The following is a 15,487-nucleotide window of genomic DNA, read 5'->3' as shown; positions in this document are numbered from 1 at the left end:
ATTACAGTATCGTACAGAGTATTTTCATTTCCCCCCAAATTCTCTGTGCTGCACCCATTCACTACCCTCTCAAACCCTTGCAACCACTGATCTTTTTACTGCCTTCAGAGTTTTTCCATTTTCATACCGTAGTATGGTTGGAATCATACAATATGTGGCCTTTTCAGATGGCTTCTCTCACTTAGTAATATCCATTTAAGTTTCCTCCATGTTGTTCATAACTTGATAGCTCAGTTCTTCTATCCAGTTCTTCAGTTCTTCTATTCAGTGTTGGATAATATTCCATTCTCTGGACTTAGCACAGTTTACGATCCACTTACCTACTAAAAGACATCCTGGTTGCTTCCAGGTTTGGCAAGAATGAATAAAACTGCTGTAAGATTTTTGTGCGGGCATCAAATTTTAACTCATTTGAGTAAATACCAAGGAACTATGTGCAGATTTTTGTGTGGACATCAAATTTCAACTTTTTTGAGTAAATACCAAGGAACATGAAAAATAGATGGTATGATAAGAGTATGTTCAATTTTGTGGAAAACCACTAGTGTTCCAAAGTGGCTGTACCATTTTGCATTCTCACTTGCAATGAATGAGAATTTCTGTTTCTCCATACCCTCACCAACATTTGATGGTGTTAGTGTTCTGGATTTTGGCCATTCTAATTGCTGTGTAGTCTTGTGTTTTTATGATGATCTCTCATGGTTGCTATCGAAGAAGCAAATAATCCAAGAGCACTTATATCTCTTATAACACTTTCCAATTCTGTCTCTATTTGAGCACTAGATTCAATCACTTATGTTTACTTCCTAGATCCTCTTCATTTTACTATTTTTTGTAATATTATGAAAAATAATTTTACTTTTTTTTAAAAAAAGGATTGTATTTCTCTGCGAGAGAGAGATTGAGAATGAGGGAGGATTGGGGTTAGGGGCAGAAAGAGAGGAAAAAGCAGACGCCCCACTGAGCAGGGAGCCTGATGTAGGGCTTGATCCCAGGACCCTGAGATCATGACCTAAGCTGAAGGCAGATGCTTAACTGAGCCACCCAGGTGCCTGCAAAATAATCTTACTTTTACAGGTAAAATTTTTTGTACAAATAAGGCATTTTTCTAGAAGTCACACAATTTTATTATAGTATCAGTATGTAACTTAGAACTATAAGACAACCAACTTCTTTTAGAACTCTAACATTGTTACTTGTCAAAAACAAAGTACTAATTTAAGAGAAAGCAAGATTCAAGCATATTGTAGTGAGACTTTTTTTCTCTTCTACCTTACTTTTTAAGTTGTAGCAAAAGCAGATTCATGGCTCAAAAAAAGTAAAAATAAATGATATATAATTAAATGTAACTTTCTTTTCCAAACCCAGAACGATAATCCCTGCCCTTAGAAGCAACCACTCTTAAGAAACTTAGAATTCAATTGTATATTAAAGCAGAGCTTTTAAGAGATTTGATCACAAAATATTTTTGCAAATATTTATATATTGTATTATATCCATGCATCAAAAGCAAACAAACAGAAACCTCAATAAATCCTCCTTGCTCTCTACTTTCAGACTCCTTTTGCTTAGCATTTAAAATATCCACAGTCTGACCTTAATTTATCTTTTCAGCAGATCTCCAAGTACTTCTTTATATGGATGTATTGTATGCATCAAACTGAATATTCTATGAAGCTGTTCATGTTTTTTTAATCTGTTGAAATCCCTTCTCTTTAACTCAGCATTCAAATGCCTCAAGCTCCATAAACTATACTGGATACCATAAGAAGATTGTGTTTTCCCCTCCTATGAATACTTATAATACAAATAAGCATATATTATATAAACAAATGAATACATCTTTAACAAGGCATTGCATATAATAGTTTCTTGTGTTATCTTCATATTTATGGTTATGTTTGCCCTTTAAGAGATTATAAACTCTCAGAGGGGTCCCACTATTATATAATTTCAACACCTACTTACAGTAAAAACAACACACATTTATATTTGACATACACAATCAAAGACTAAGATTTTCACTTCAGCTCAGAGCAAATTTCCCCAAGAAAACTGACCAGCAAACGAGCAAACAGTGCATGCTTTATATGCCTTTGTTAGAAGCTCCTAAAGTGGTACACAGATTCTGTCTCTTTCTGGGATGATTAGAAGAGTCTGGAGAGATGCAAAATATTGTGAGACATGAATTTGAAAAGTGTTATTTTGATTTTGTGATGGTTTATTAAAAATTCTTGATTTAAAAAAAATTATGTCTTTCGTACTCACTACTTTTTAATTTTTCATTTTAAAAATATTCATGAAAAGATGGCCTTTTAAAGAAACATACCTTGAAATAAAAATAAGTAATTTCATAATTTTCTGTAGTTCTCTGGCATATGGAAATTTTTAAGAACAAGTAGCTAATTTATTCATGTAAGGCATATGGTATTTGGAAATTGTTTTAACTCTCTCAGTGACCTTTCCTTTTCATTTACCATCACTCTAAAAACTTTAGGTAATTATATTTTTTATCTTACTTTTTACAACCCTAAAATTAAGAAGAGTTTTGTATTTTTCTCTTCTAGCCTTTGTCTCTTTTTCACTAATATGCATAGAAGCAAATGCATAAGGAATCCCTTCAAAAGAAGCAAGGAGAATGGGGAAACTAGGAGTTACCAGTTACTAGTCAGTATTTGGTATTTTGTGCTTGAAAGATAAAAGACTTTGAAGATAGACTACTTCATTGCTCACTAACTATGTGCTTTTAAAAAAGTCAGGGACTTCTCTGAGTCTTCATCTGTTTACCTCTAAAATATTTTATATAGTTTGGTTAAGATTTAAGCTACCTAAGGACACACAGTGGAAACACTAGGTCTGACACATGGAGGTACATATTGATTGACTATTATCTGCCTTTTCTACTAGAAAATATGCTCTTTGAGGTAAAGCAAAGGATTTCAGTTTATTAATCGCCAAATAAAAACAAAAGCAATACTGAATTCATTATTCTTTTCATTTTGTTATTTTAGGTTTAGCCGTGGTATTCGTTTCGATTGCGCTATTCAGACTCAAGTCTCTTTTCTGTGCAGACAAGCAAGGTATGGAAGGACTGGTCATGTATGGAATGTCAAATATAGTTATGGTGCAGTATTGGCAAGCCAGTTTGTCCTGTCACCAGGTGTTCAGTTTTGGTTTGGAGGACTACATTTGGAACGCTGTAGATTCCCTCTAGAGGAAGTTTGACAATATAGGCAGGATCTTGTCCCTTTTCAGTTTTGTTTAGATGCTTCTGTAGTAATCAACTCACAATCGTGGCTTTATTGGCACAATTCTCTAACCAAGCAAATGAAGCTACTAAGTATATACTTAAATCATTTAAAAAAATAATAGGATTCTCAGAATGAACCTCTTAGTGAAGCAACATTATATTATCTATATCTGTGAAAAAAAATTGTGATTGTATCCTTACATATAAATATCTATGGATGTCTGTCTAAATAGCTATCCATCCATATATATTTAAATATCTGTATGTATATGCCTCTAGCCCTGACTCAGATCTTCCAAGAATGTTTCACACCTCATTCAATTGTATCCAAGATTATATGATTACAGTTTTATCTTCAACCCTCTTGTGTTTTTTTGGCATTTATTATAAATAATCAGTGTAGTGTTAGGCTAGTTTCAGTATTTTTATCCATGGTATTGTGGCCCCCAAATCCATGAAAAGAGAAGTCTTCTTGTTTCTATTGGAATTCCCAAAGAAGCTAATGAAAGATAAATGTAAGAACCCAAGTATGCCATTATATACAGCTGCTTGAGTGCTCATTATTCTAATTCAAACTCTGAAAAAACTAGACCATGATAACCACTTAAGCTCACAGTCTGAGATGAAGCCTCTTACCATCCATTAAAACTTCTTGAGGTCCTAGAACCTTCTGGTAGTAGGTAGAGAGCTAATAAGTACTACAACGTGGTATAGAAACTCATCTCAATGATACCACTCCCGAACTCTCATGCTGAGGCAGAACAAGAGAGAGGGAACTTACAAGGCTCATTGTAAGTCCCAAACCAATGTACTCACTCAGATCCATATGAGAGGGAGCTAAGTATGGGTTTATACCTTTCACAACATTATGACTACACCTACTAATAGCTGTGGTTTATTCGACGACTCTAAATCAGTTCACCGATTTAACTACTCTTTCCTGATTTGTACATATGTGTAGAGTGGAAAGAGTGGATTTTATTAAGGAAGTTAACTTTCTACCCTTTCAAAATATACCAGAATCTTAAGATGAAATAAGTAGGGATAACACTGTATAGATTATTAAGTGTTTTCTTTCCTCTCTATCATATACACCATTTTAGAGAGGGAATGAATGATTTTTAAGTTTGCCTATATTGTTGATGAGTAAAGAAATCGTCTTTCCTGTTTCCTAGGAGTCAACATAACTCAGTTGTATTTATTAGCCACCAAGAGCCATGTGATTATCATGTGCCTTCTAGAAGCTAGTATAATATGCAGATTTATAAATTAGAAATCTAGAAAATAGAAATTTATAAAAAAAAGTTTCATGCTCCAAATGAATAAACTGTCCTGCATTTTTGTGTTGTAGCCTGAGGATCATCACCCTGGGGATATTATTTCCATTATATGATTAGCTCTTCAAAATTCTAACTACTTTATTGGGCAATATCAAGTCCTTCTTTTCATATTCAATGTCATTTTCTGTGATTGAATTGAATAATAACCATTATTCATAATTCCATTAATTACCTACTTTGACTAAAAAAGCCTCATTGCAGCTGCTAATGGATCTCCTTTCAGGGCTTGTTAACATGGGACCTCAAATGAAGCACTCAAGATGCACATCTAACCTTCCCAGTATTGAATATGCCCATTAATAATACTTTTAACCTCTGGTGGGGAAAGTAGGAGATGCTAGAATTGATATACATTTATGTTTAATCATCAAAGCTTCATTGAGCTCCATAAATTTTGTTCTTATTCATATCCAAATGGAACTGCCTTTTTTCAGTATATTCTTTTAAAAGGAATAGGGTAATGATGACATACTTCTCAACACACTGTTAACATATTATGAAGGATATGAAAGCGAATTATGGTCACAATACTCAGAAAGCTGAAATATTATATTTCCTGAGAGGGTAAGACAAACTTTATACAACCCCCAAAGAAGTTCAAATAATATCCAGCATGGTAATTATATTCATAACTGGTTTTTTTTTTCCTTTTCCTTAGCTATGATTAGTGAGCTTCTACTTTTTCAGGGGATAAAAGGCTTTTTTGCTGATATTTTCCTCTTTTTATGCTACTTTATGCATGCTTCATTAGGCAAAACTTTTTTACACATTTACTATGAAAACAATCTTATGAATAAAGGGCAGAAATACAATATGAAGAATATGCAAGCAACTTTCCTTTTTTTTTTTTTCTTTATGGATTTTAATTAAATCAGCTGAATAAGAGTAAAGATTTTCAAAGACAATTGAGTGTCAGCACAGTATTTTGTGCAGTCTCCAGAATGGTGCGGACTTAGATTTGAATCTTATTTCTACCAAAAGCTACTTAGGATCTCTCTTAAGTAGGTTACTTTTTCTCTGAGCCTCAGTTTTCCGATGTATTGAAAGGGTGTATTAATTCCAACCTTATACATTGTTATCAGGATTGACTGAGATAATGATTTAAAGATGTTAAGAGTGTTATGTGATCCTGACATATAAATGGCTCTCCGTAAAGGACAGCTAACGTCTTGGTACACAGTAGGTGCTCAATAAAGACATGCTTAATGATAGAATATACTGTCTTTGCTCAGAATCCAAGACTGAGAGTAAATTTTCAGTTTGCCTTTTCACATTGTACAGACTATGTGAAAAAAAATATGTGAAGACAACTTGTTTCTTGCTTGATGCTATGGTTATATGCACCGAGTACCTACACACTTGAGGAAGATTTTCAATAACACCATGACTAATTTGTTACTTTCATACTGCCTGTGGTGAAAAGAACTCTGCAATAACTGTCTCGGAGATCAGTTTTCTTAAGTGGATCTTACATTGTGGTGGATGGGCTTATAATGAATTTTTTAAATCTCTTCTTCAAACTAGGTGTTCTTTCTTATTATCAATAAAATATGGGTTTTAGGAAAATAGGGGTAAAAACTTAATTAGTGAATTATAAGGTTTATTAGCAAATCTTAAAGAAACAAAATGATCACCATAATCAAGCTAATATACTCATCACCTCACATAGCCATTACTCCCTATTTCAACCTTCCCTCCCCTGTGAGAATGTTTACCTACCCTCTTAACAAATTTCGAGTATGTAACACAGTATTGTTAATATAGCATCATGCTGTCCTTCAGTCTCCAGAAGTTACTCATCTTGCACAGCTGAAATGTTGTACCTTTTGACCAACACTCCCCATTTTGCCCTCCATCCAGCCTCTGAAAAGCACCATTCTCCTTTCTACTTCTAGAAGTTTGATTATTTCAGATTCCAAGTATAAGTGAGATCATTTCACAATGTATACATACATCAAAATATCAAGTTGTAAACTTAAATATATACAATTTTTATTTGTCAGTTATAACTTAGTAAAGTTGACAAAAATGAAGGGGAGGAAATCAGAGGGGGAGACAAACCATAAGAGACTATGGACTCTAGAAAACAAAGAGCATTTTAGAGGGGAGGGCGCATGAGTGAGCCTGGTGGTGGGTATTGAGGAGGGCACTGATTGCGTGGAGCTCTGGGTGTTATACACAAACAGTGAATCATTGAACATTACATCAAAAACTAATGATACAGTGTATGGTGACTAACATAACAGAATAAAAAATTAAAATAATAGGAAAAAAATCTGAAAATTATTTTTTATGTAAATGTTATTTACACACATTGCTACCTTTTACCCAGTTAAGGAGTTGTCTTTTTAAAGCATCGAACACAGGCAGTAGAGACTTTTTGTGTGTTGTATTCCTGTAATGTGATTTAGGGAGCTCTCTGGCAAGGTAAAGCCAATCAAGAAGGAATCCTGGTGATTCCTTCCAATTCCATGGAAAAGGCCTAATCTTGGACTTAACTGAGAGGTGATAAAACCTATTGGCATCTCCTGAGAAAAAACTTATCCTCTTGATTTGAGAGTTTATAAATAAGATGATTTTTAAATAATATCTTTTCCTCTACAGCCAGGATGATCTGAAACAGTATAAATTTATCATCATGTATGTTTTACTTAAAACAACTCTCTATAAAACTGGAATGTGAGGATTTAAGAAACCTGGTTTTCAAAATATTACAAATGGTTGCTATTTAGTCTTTTAGAGCTGCAGTATTTATTTTGCAAACTTTTTTCTGGCCCTTTACTTCACGACATCTGGTAAACTTTACTGATAATCAAGGCTGAATAACTTATAACATCTACAATCAGTATGTAATCAAATCTGATGAAAAAACATTTACACATGCTTATTTCATTCATATAAATATATATATATATATATATATATATAAATTTTTTAAATGAACTATTTTAAAGTGCTGTTCTTTTACAACTTATCCTGTATTTCTGGAACTAGAAAAGTTCTTTTGGGTATTGGTGTCTTGACATGAATGGGAATATTCAAAATTAATAGGGTATTAATGATGACAATTAAATCTAGGTCTTTGTGTTGTATTGTTTGCACTTTGTATTGTTTGCACATGGATTTCCTTGAATCTAATACTGTTTAGGGGGTTACTGTGAATATTTGTAGAAAAATCTGCATTCCGAGGAGTCACTTCTAAAGAGTTGGCATCCAAAATGTTACTAAATGAAAATTAATTGCTTTTCATAAAAAAAGAACATTTTACAACATTGTGTAATCATATTAAAACAATGACTGGCCTCACTAATGGAAATTAAATGTGATCCTGGGTGTTCTGGCAGTGTAGCCTGGGAACCGGGTTTGCATGTAAAAGTGCAGTTTCTCTCCCCTGAGCAGATTTTGATTCTCAAAATAATTAGTTCTGTCAAATAATTAATTTTGTTGACAAGACTAAGTTGAGAATATACAACCTCCCTCACATATATTATAATTATTTGGAATGACAAGATGATATCAAACAATAATCTTCAATTCTGGATGTCAAACTTGATCAGATCATTTCTTTTAGTACTTCTGAGGTTCATGTTCATAACCTTGAATGGAACACATAACTCACTGTCTATAATACCCTTTATATGTGGAATATTTATTCTAGTCTTTGCATCTGCTTTCTGTTTGTCTGTAAGGAAATGTTTTTACAAAACACGCAATTTGCCAAAAGGTAACTTTTAAGCTTGTATTCAAATTTTAATTTATTTTCTTTTTAAAGTATATTATTTTCTAAAGCTCTATAAAAAGGTAGTTATGTAAATTGTTGTGCTTCTTTTGCTTTCCAAAATTAGATAACATTTTAAAAATACATCTTACCCTTCAGATGTCATTACACATCCAATTTAACTTTCTCCTTAGATGAGTTAGAACACTAGAAATAATGAGTCATGTCAATACGTACTCACAAGTGAACACAATTTATTTATCAGCTGACATAATTTTATACAAAACCGAAACTTTGGTGATATCCCAGCTAAAGTCATCAAAATACTTATTATTTAACATTATTCTGTCAGTCCGTGGTCAAGGAAATGAGACATAAACATAATATACTTCAGAATGATCATTTCCTACAGAGAACATGAAAACCAGTACATAGAAACTGAAAACCACTAGAATTAATATGATTATATAAAAATATTCAATTATATTGATCTCTTGATCTATGTTAATTTTTTTTTAATTTTTTTCTTCAAGCTTTTATTTAAATTCCAGTTAGTTAATATGCAGTGTAAATTAGTTTCAGGTATAACATTTAGTGATTCATCACTTACATACAACACTCAGTGTGCATCACAAGTGCCCTCCTTAATCCCCATCACCTATTTAACCCATCCCCCATCCTCCTCCCTCTGTCAACTCTCAGTTTGTTCTCTATAGTTAAGAGTCTGTTTTCCCATTTGCCTCTCTACCCCCGCCCCATGTTCATCGTTTTGTTTCTTAAATTCCACAAATGAGTGAAATCACATGTTATCTGTTTTTGTGTGACTGACTTACTTAGCATAATACTCTCTAGCTCCACCTACATCAGTGCAAATGACAAGATTTCATTTTTTATGGATCTGTGTGTATGTGCGTATGTGTATCACTTCTTCTTTATCCATTTGTCAGTCAGTGGTCCTTTGTGCTCCTTCCATAACTCAGCTATTGTTGACAGTGCTGCTATAAAACTTGGGGTGCACATAACCCTTTGAATCCGTATTGGTTTGTTTGTTTTTATCTTTTGAGTAGATACTTAGTAGTGCAATTGATGAATAGGGTAATTCTATTTTTAACTTCTTGTGGAATCTGCATACTGTTTCCCAGATTGGTTTCACTAGTTTGTATTCCCACTCACAATGTAAGAAGGTTCCCCTTTCTCTGTATTCTTGCTGTATCTGTTGTTCCCTGTGTCTTTTTTTTAGCCATTCGGACAGGTGTGAGGTGATTTCTCACTGTAGTTTCCCTGATGACATCTCATGTGTCTGTTGGCCATCTGGATGTCTTCTTTGGAAAAATGTCTATTCGCGTCTTCTGCCCATTTTTAAACTGGATTATTTGGTTTTGGGGTCTTGAGTTTTATAAGTTCTTTATATATTTTGGATGCTACCCCTTTATCAGATAAGTCATTTGCAAATATCTTCTCCCCTTCCAAAGACTGCCTTTTAGTTTTTTTGGTTGCTTCCTTCATAGCAGAGGATCTATGTCAATTTTTAAATCTACATCTCTTTTTCTGTGTTTCTCTCTCTCTCTCTCATAAAATAAATATCTCTGGGGATGGCTTCCAGGTGTCATTTTCTTAAAAAAAAAAAAAAAAAAAAAACAACTCTTAAGGTTTTCATTAGACCAGTATTGATATGTATTAAAAAAATTAGAATTTTACTCAAAAATTGTTTTAAAATCTTAAGCAAATGAAAATATACCAGCCACATTTTTAAAGGCTAGATTGGCAATTATAAAGGTGTGGAGTTTTCTCATATTAATTTGTAGTTTGTAGAGCAATTCAATCAAAATAAAATTTTTTAAATATTTTTGAAATACAGTTGACATACAATGTTACACTAGTTTCAGGTATACAACATAGTGATTTGACGATTCTATACAATACACAGTGTTTACTACAATAAGTATAGTTACCACCTGTCACCATACAAAAATTACATTGTTATTGACAATATTTCCTATGCTGTACTTCCTATCCCCATGATTGATTTATTTTATAACTGGGAGTTTATACATCTTGATCCCCCTCCTTTTTCCACCCATCCCGCCACTAGTTTATTCTCTGTATTTATGAGTCTGTATCTGGTTTTTAGTTGTTTTTGTCTCATTTTGTTTTGTATTCCACATATAAGTAAAATCCTATGGTATTTGACTTTCTCAGTCTGACTTATTTCACTTAGCATAATACACTCTAGGTCCATCTGTGTTGTCACAAATGGCAAAGATCTCATTCTTTTTTATGGCTGAGAAATATTCCATTGTATATATATGGTATACACCACATCTTTATCCACTCATCTATCAATGGATGTTTAGATTGCTTCAATACCTTGACTATTATAATTAATGCTGCAATAAACACAAAGGGGTGCATGTATCCTTTGGAATTAGTATTTTTGTTTTCTCTGGTAATCAGCAGTGGAATTTTTGAGTAGTATGGTATTTCTATTTTTAATTTGTTGAGAAAACTCTACTGTTTTCCACAGTGGTTGTCCAAATTACATTCCCACCAGAAGTTCATGAGGGTTTCCTTTTGTCTGTATCCTTTTATCATTGTCCTCACCAATATTTGTTATTTCTTGTGTTTTTTTGATACTATGTGGTGCTAGCTCATTGTGGGTTTGATTCACATTCCCTTAATGATTAGTGATGAGCACATTTTTAATGTGTCTCTTGGCCATCCCTGTTTTCTTTGAAAAAAAGGTCTATTCAGGTCCTCTGTGCCTTTTTTATCTAGATTATTTGCCATATGCCAAATTACTGAAAAATATTTTTTAAGGATTTTATTTCTTTGAGAGAGAGAACAAGAAGGGGGAAGGGCAGAGGGAGAAGGAGAGGGAGAAGCAGGCTCCCTGCTCAGCGGGGTTTATCCCAGGACCCTGAGATCATGACCTGAGCCAAAGGCAGCTGCCTAACCAACTGAGCCACTCAGGAGTCCTGATAAATATTTTTAAATAATGTAGCAAATGACAAATAATTCTAAAGCTCTTATGTGTGTGCAGGTGGTTACATTTCCATATATGGTTTGAAAAGATATGCAGGTAGAATAACAGCACCATTAGATGTTTGCATTCATATAAATCAATACATACAATTATTAACATAATTCTGATGTATATAAGAATATATCAAATCTTATAGGATATACTTCAGATCATTAGCTAAGCAAATGATTGTTTGGTAAATGGTGTTGAATTACTGGCTGTTCTTATGGGGAAAAATCAAATGTAGTTACATTCAACATGATTAAAATTTATAAATCCCATACATCTCATGGTAAAGTCATTTTTATTCTAGGAATCCATCATAAAGATAAAAATAAAATACACAAAGTTATAAACTTAATGGTTGTAGTAGGGAAAAAATTAGCAACACTTAAAAGACCAATATCAAGTAGAGTCTTATGATAGAATATTAATGTGTTTCAAAATAAATACTAAAATTTTATTTGCAAAAAATTGGTTAAAAATAAATTAGAAGGAAATATGATAGAACTAATTTTATTTTTGATGTTATTTTTATTTCTGTATGTTTTCTGATTTTTACATGTTTTTAAACAAACATGAATTTGTCATGAATAAAAAAACAAAAACAAATTATTTCAAAATACTATTTCTGGGAGTTAAGTTCTTCACAAAAACTTTAATATTCACTGAATATCATAAAATCACCAAAAAAAAAAGGGGGCTTTGTAAATTTTGCTCTTTCAGAAGACTTAATATTAAAATGGTCTTGTTTTTTTTTTAGTCCATAGATTTAATCCAATTCCCATTAAAGACCCACTCTTCATGTGCATTTTGTATGTGTAATTATCACTTTGTTTTGTGCTGTGTAATTGGTTGGTAATTCCAGGGTCATGCTGTGACATCCTATGACCATAGGAGTGGTCACTGAGAATATGATTGGATCATTACCCATCATAAAGGAAAGAATTTCAATTGCCCATCTTTAAAAGTGATGTTTAGTGTCCATTTTTTTCCAGATTTATTGAGATATAACTGAAATGTAATATCATGTAAGTTTCAGGTGTACAATGTGGTGATTTGATGCATGTGTATCCAATAAACATCCCACTCCTTAAAGTAACTGCCAAAATAATTTAGAGTATATATTGAAGGATAAATTTGGGAAGGAAGAATGCTAAGGAATATTTTGACCCATATATTTTAACATTAGAATGACAAATGTTGCTACAGCCTTAGAGAAAATACTGTTGATGGAAATAAAAATTCTAGAGACATACCAGATTGTATGTGAAAGTTTAATCTGTTAAGAGGCCTCATTTGTTTTCAGTGGAAGAAATAATAGTATAGTTAATACATAGCATTGACATATTGGGACGTCAAACTGTAAGAAATCAATTACACCTCTAACCCTAAAAAAATAATGAATACAAACCAAAAATATTCAGAACATTGTAAAGATCCAGAAGTAAATATTAAAGATTAAATAATGAATTTTTAGAAAATCATAAGAATATATATTAATCAAGACATGAAACCTAAATAATTTAATGGAAAAGATCAATATATCTGATTTCATAAGAATAAAAATTCCTTGGGGCACCTGGGTGGCGCCTCTGTTAGGCAGCCAACTCTTGATTTCAGGTCATGATCTTAGGTCCTGGGATCCAGCCTCATATTGGTCTCCGTGCTCAGTGGGGAATTTCCTTGAGGATTCTCTCTCTTCTTCTGTTCCTCCCCCTGCTCTCTCTCTCATATAAATAAATGAGCCTTTTTTAAAAAAAAGAATAAAAATCATTTACTAATGAAAGACACCATACATAAAGTTAAGATAAAAATAATTTTGGGGGCGCCTGGGTGGCTCAGTGGGTTAAAGCCTCTGCCTTCGGCTCAGGTCATGATCTCAGGGTCCTGGGATCGAGTCCCGCGTCAGGCTCTCTGCTCGGCAGGGAGCCTGCTTCCTCCTCTCTCTCTCTCTGCCTGCCTCTCTGCCTACTTGTGATCTCTGTCTGTCAAATAAATAAATAAAATCTTTAAAAAAAAAAAGGAAAAATAATTTTGGAAATACCTAAGTGAAGTAAAGAATTACAATGTTTACTATGCAAAGAACACCTAAAAATTGGTAAGAAAAATGCAATTAACCCACTTTTTAAAAAATGGACAAATGATACCACAGGTAATTCAAAAAGGAGGAAAAGTAAATGGATGGTAATATATGAAATGGTGTTAAAGACCATTAATGGAAAAATGTAAAGGAAAATAACAATGAGCTACCCATTTTACCCGTCAGTATTATTTTACTTTGTTATATACTAACAATATTATATATTTTTTATCAGTTAAAAAATTTTTCAGGAAAGGAAATAACTAAAATAAAAAGGAACATGGAATAATACACAAATTTTTAGATGATTTTATATTAAGTGAAAAAAAACAAAATTGAATGTGATTGGAAATTTTTTATCTTTTTTTTTTTTTTTTTAATTTAGAGAGAGAATGCAAGAGCAGGAGGGGGAGGGAGCAAGAGTGAGGTGGAGCAGAGGGAGAGGAACAATTTTAAGCAGGCTCCACTGTCAGCATGTAGCTGGGCACATGGCTAATCTCAGGACCCTGAGATCATGACCTGAGCCAATATCAAGAGTCTGACCTTAACCAACTGAGCTACCCAGGCATCCCAGAACCCAGAAATATTTTAAAAATGATAACCCCAAGAAAGAATAAATAAAAAACTATAAAGGGAAATACATTAAAATTTTAATGATAATATTAGACAGTAGGGTTAAAGAGCTAAGGTTCATAAACATGTTGACCATAGTACCTTGTGCATAGAGACATTCAATATATGGTGGGTATTTTTATTTTTATTGTCACTTTTACTCATGTGTAACTGTTATTATGGGGGGTTTTTATGTGCTTGTTTTTGTAATTTTATGCATCTTCCTTATATTTGTTAGCATATTATAACATAGAACTCCATAATCACTATTTAATGGTACCAATGACAAAGTCAATACTGAACAAATTAACCATGACATTAGAATGATACTTTCCTCTGAAACTTCTGGTCTATTTCTATGCATCATTATTACTCTTCCTTAATGACCATCTCTGTTCCAACTAGATCACCATGCTGTCACTAATATTTTAAGTGTCTCCTATGTACCCAAGTATAATAATAATAGCCTCATCTCCATCCCAATTTTATGAGAAAAGTGATATCATTATCCCAATTTTACAGATAGGGTTAATGAACATGAAGGAGGTTAAATAACTTTCTCAAAGACATGCAGGTGCTAGAAAATGGTGCTGCCATTTGAATGAAGACCTCCTGATTTCAGAATCTGTGTGTTTAGCATTCTCTTATTGCCTCCATACCTATAAACACATTCTCTTATTGCCTCCATACCTATAATTTAATTCACAGAAAATTGGGTTTTTCCAAGTTCTATTTTTGTCATTAATTATTACAAAGTTTATAGTTCAAATTATTGTTTTCTAAAATACTAATAATCAAAATATTTTGTGAAGTGTTAGATTATTAGATTTTCTTAGGTTTGAAAATATATTTAATTAGCTAAATGAAACAATGATTATTGCTAAGGGGAAAAAATGTAGTTTTTCTAAGTCTCAGAATTAAAAATGATTTTGAGAGTAAAATAATGTATTAGATCATGGTACACTAATTTCCATTTCCTTTGTATTTTATCCAAAAATATGATTAAAATTATTCAATAGAAAGAAAATCTACATTTATAAGATCTCCTATACTGTGTGTGCCCTTTAAAGGTATTAGTTGATCTAGAATACATGTAAAATTTTACCTGGTTGAAATACCATTTTTAGATTGAATCCTTCCAGCTTAAATCAATCCGCTTTTACATTCTTATGTTATCAGATATTTTGCTCTCTTTTGAAGGCAACAAAGGTACTATAAGTTTCTACACCTGAAACCTGTCACAAGGCAGAGCTCAATTTAACAAAAAATTGTATATACTTATGTAATCAGAGAAAAGCTGTCATCTTGCTGATATCTGGAAACCACTGTACTTTGAAAAATGTGTCTAAAACATACTGTAGAACTAGAGGTTTTGTTTTTGTTTTTGTTTTTCATTGTGTGGGCAAATTAATGAATGTGGACTTTGTATTGTGCCCCACTCCTTCTACCCTGCATTTGCCTG

General features: G+C 32.8%; 1 protein-coding gene across 11 annotated transcripts in view; it reads left to right on the top strand.

Moving 5' to 3' along the window:
- Positions 1-15,487, top strand: part of RALYL (RALY RNA binding protein like) — a 687,764-nt gene that overhangs the window by 288,473 nt on the left and 383,804 nt on the right. For 5 of the 11 annotated variants that reach the window (XM_082722639.1, XM_082722646.1, XM_082722640.1 and 2 more), the window contains one exon: positions 3,012-3,080. The exons of the other annotated variants lie outside the window; for them this stretch is intronic. The gene's annotated coding sequence lies outside the window, so the exon portion shown is untranslated. Of the gene's footprint in view, positions 1-3,011; positions 3,081-15,487 lie in introns of those variants that run through there. 11 annotated transcript variants of the gene reach the window in all.

The sequence above is a fragment of the Mustela nivalis genome, assembly GCF_964662115.1.
Source record: "Mustela nivalis genome assembly, chromosome: 2".
Lineage (NCBI taxonomy): Eukaryota > Metazoa > Chordata > Mammalia > Carnivora > Mustelidae > Mustela > Mustela nivalis.
This window is presented reverse-complemented; position numbering and strand designations above follow the sequence as displayed.